The following is a 3,850-nucleotide window of genomic DNA, read 5'->3' on the forward strand; positions in this document are numbered from 1 at the left end:
TTCATAAAAACTGGAATGGTGTGAATGGACATAAAGACATTTACTTGCAGTACAAGCCAGGAGCTAAAGCACAGGTTAGTCCACCTCACTGTCCTGCTGTCCATCAGTCACTCCTTTAGAAGTATTACCTGAGATTTTGTTCTGTCCTTCTGTACTGTGTTTGTTAGAGCTGGGGCACAGAGCTTCTGCTGGGACAGGAGAGCATTGGAGTGTGTGTTTCTGTGCAGCAGGTGGTGGTGGTGAAGAGCGAGGCAGAACCGTCAGCCATCAGCTTCATGGGAGCTTTACGCATTCCTGTGAGTGCTGTGCATCCGTCTGTCCATCAGTCAGCAGGTGTTACAGCATCACTCAAGGTTCTCCTGCTGTGTGTTTGCAGGGTGTGGTGGAGTTCTCGCTTTGTCTGCTGTTTGCCAAGTTGGTCAGTTATACCTTCCTCTTCTGGCTCCCCCTCTATATCACTAAAGCAGGTAACTCGCACCATTTAATATGAGATCTCTTACATAATTTCTGTGTTATTGTGATAACAAATATTTCATTTCTGTCGTTTTTGTGGTGGCAAGACATCTCTGCATAAATATAGGGATGCTATTGCAAGCAGACATTTTGAAAGTGTGTCATTTGTATGTATTTGCACCTTCTTTTTTTTTATATGGTGGTTAAAGGTGTAGTTCCCCCAATATGAAAATTTGATTAAAATGTAAATCCAAAATTTAGATGAGTTAGTTTGTTCATCAGAGCAGATTGGAGAATTAAATCACTTGCTCACCAATGGATCCTCTGCAGTGAATGGGTGCCGTCAGAATGAGTCCAAACAGCTGATAAAAACATCACAATAATCCACACAATTTAAAACTTCAAACCATTGTTTCCAGCTAAAAGATGAGTCCTCTATCCATAATATTGCTTTCTCAAGTGTAAAGTTATCTTGTCTGAATCAGGAGAGAAATATGCAGAGTTCAAGCACCGTTTACCAGCAAAAACAGTACAAAACCGATCTAAACCAATATATCAGTGGATTTTGATGTGAGACCACAACAGGGGATGGACTTTTTCACTGCAGGAAGCATTATTATGGACTCGTATGCTGGCTGGAAGCAATAGTTTAAAGTTAGAACGCATTAATGATGGATTTGTTTCTTACAAACATGCAGCTTTTCTCTTTACAAGATGATAATTAATGCACTGTGGTCGTGGATTATTGTGATGTTTTTATCAGCTGCTTGGACTCTCATTCTGACGGCACCCATTCACTGCAGAGGATCCTCTGGTGATTTTGGATGGCCTGTGGATAAGTACATTTTTCAGCAGATTTTTCTTTTTGAATGAACTATTCCTTTAATATCACAGTGACTAAGATGTATTTTCTGTTTCTCAGCTCACCTTGATGCCAAGAAAGCTGGAGACCTTTCAACTCTGTTTGATGTGGGAGCATTGTTGGAATGTAGTGTGGTGTGGTTTTTATTTATTTATTTTTAATGTTTAGTGTATACACATGTGACCACTTATCAGTTGCTTTCTTTAATAATGACACAAATTGTGACGTGTCTAATAACACCCCTTTTTAACAAGTTCATGTTCATCTTGACTTGTTTAGGACACGTCATGCCTTGTATTTTCATATTAATCCACGTTTCAACATCACTCAAATATTTAAATGACGTGAAACTGTTCTGTCCACTGCTAACCATGCAAATATATCTAATGTTATCAAAACTGCTATTCAGAAGTTTGGGGTCAGGAAGGTTTTTTTTTTTCCCTTTATTCAGTAAGGATGCTTTAAATTGATAAAGTGACCGTAGAGACATTTATAATGTTACAAAAGATGAGAAGTCTGCAACAATCAGTCATGTTTGTCTACCTTATGTTTACATAGAAAAGCTATGGAAGAGCAGTGCAGAGTAATGAAAAAACAAACCACGACCCTTAAGTATTTCTGTGTTTGTTTGTGTAGGAGGGATCCTGGCTGGAGTGATCTCTGATAAGATGGAAAAGAGGGCCACCACTTGTGCTGTGATGCTTCTGCTGGCTGCGCCCACAGTATGTCATTCTGCTGATCAAATACAGGAAGCTTGTGCATTTAATGACTCTTCGCTGTGTCACTTTTATCTCGCTATAGACAGTGGTTTGTGTGTGTGTGTGTGTGTGTGTGTGTGTGTGTTTATATTAGCTCTACGGCTTCTCTATGATGAGTCAGTTTGGCCTGGGTCCCACTATCGGTAAGACATCCAATCCTAATGTTGCCTTTCAGTGTTACATAAGAGCTTTTGACCACTGTTGCTTTGATTCAAATGAGAGAATTAATGAGATTCACAGTGGATAGCTGATGCCAACTTTAATGTTATATTTAATGAAAAATGCTTTAGTAATTATGCAGTCTGATGTTTGCATGTTATTTGCTATAAAGGCAGTGTGTGGTGGTTTAGTCAATAGACCGTATGCTCATCACAACAGCTGTCTCTGCTGACTTGGTGAGTGTGTGTCTGCTTTGTATCGGGTCTAATGTGTGTTTGCATAATTATGCTTATACATGTCACATGCTGTTTTTCTCTGGATTATTAGTTTTTTTTTTATCTATAGGGTACACACAAGAGTCTGAAGGGCAATGCCAGGGCTCTGTCTACAGTTACAGCTATTATAGATGGCACTGGATCTATTGGTAAGAGTGTTATAACTGCTATATATGGTGGCCGAGAAGTGCAAAGCAAATCACAATTCTGAAAACAAAATAACAAATTACAAACGCAAATGCAAGTCTAAAAAACAAAATAATTCAGAAAGCACAACAACAATTCAGAAAACATTATAACAAATCAGAAAACACAATGACAAATTCGAAAACAAAATAGCAAGTCAGAAAGCACAACGACAAATCAGACAAACTGGAAAAGGCAGGTATAGTTTGAGACCGCGCCATTGGTTTGGGATTACTCACCGCTGACTGGATGAGATATTTGTCAATCAAAAAATACGGGGTGTCTATTTACATTTAGTTACAAGTGGCTGTAAAACATCAGCTCCAGTGGCGCAGATGGCTAAGCACTTGACGTTGGTTTTTTGACGCGATCGACCTGGGTTCGATCCTGCCTTTTGCCAAAAGTTTTTTTTCTCCCTTTTCAAATCTCATATCACATCGTAACTTAGTGTAAATAGAATTTATTGCTAATACGAGATTTGAAAAGAGAGGGAAAAAAGCTTGGCAAAAGGCGGGATCGAACCTGTGTCAATGGCTTCAAAAAGCCAAAGGCAAGTGCTTATCCATCTACACCACTGAAGCTGATGATTTACAACCACTTTTAACTAAATGTAAATAGACACCGTGTATATGTTGATTGACAGATATCTCGTCCAGTCAGCGGTGAGTAATCCCAAACCAATGGCGCTGTCTCAAACTATACCCACCTCTTCCGGTTTGTCTGATTTGCCGTTGTGTTTTCTGAATTGTTGTTGTGTTTTCTGAATTGTTATTTTGTTTTCAGAATTGTGATCTGCTTTGCACTTCACGGCCACCGTAGCTATATCTCCAGCCACTCATCGATGTTTTATTGTGGTGCTGTCTCATGTAGAGCTGAGAGAGGTCACTCTTGCACCTTTCATCTTCTGCAGGTGTTGCAGTGGGACCTTTGTTGGCAGGGTTGCTGTCCTCACAAGGCTGGGATCAGGTCTTTTACATGCTCATGACTGCAGACTTTTTAGCACTGCTGGTGAGTTGAAAATAGATGCAGACTGCATTATTTCAGAGGTTTGAAAGCATAGTTCAAATAAAAACCTTAAATTTTTTTTTTTCTTCTGAAAACCCTATATGCTGCATTTTCCATACAGTTTTTAGAGACTATCAAGCTCCTAAAATAAT

The 3,850-nt window shown here is 39.3% G+C and overlaps 1 pseudogene; it reads left to right on the forward strand.

The window, feature by feature from the left end:
- Window positions 1-3,850, forward strand: part of LOC107572405 (glycerol-3-phosphate transporter-like) — a 27,620-nt pseudogene that overhangs the window by 19,586 nt on the left and 4,184 nt on the right.

The sequence above is a fragment of the Sinocyclocheilus grahami genome, unplaced genomic scaffold (assembly GCF_001515645.1).
Source record: "Sinocyclocheilus grahami isolate Dianchi unplaced genomic scaffold, SAMN03320097.WGS_v1.1 scaffold1747.1, whole genome shotgun sequence".
Taxonomy (NCBI): domain Eukaryota; kingdom Metazoa; phylum Chordata; class Actinopteri; order Cypriniformes; family Cyprinidae; genus Sinocyclocheilus; species Sinocyclocheilus grahami.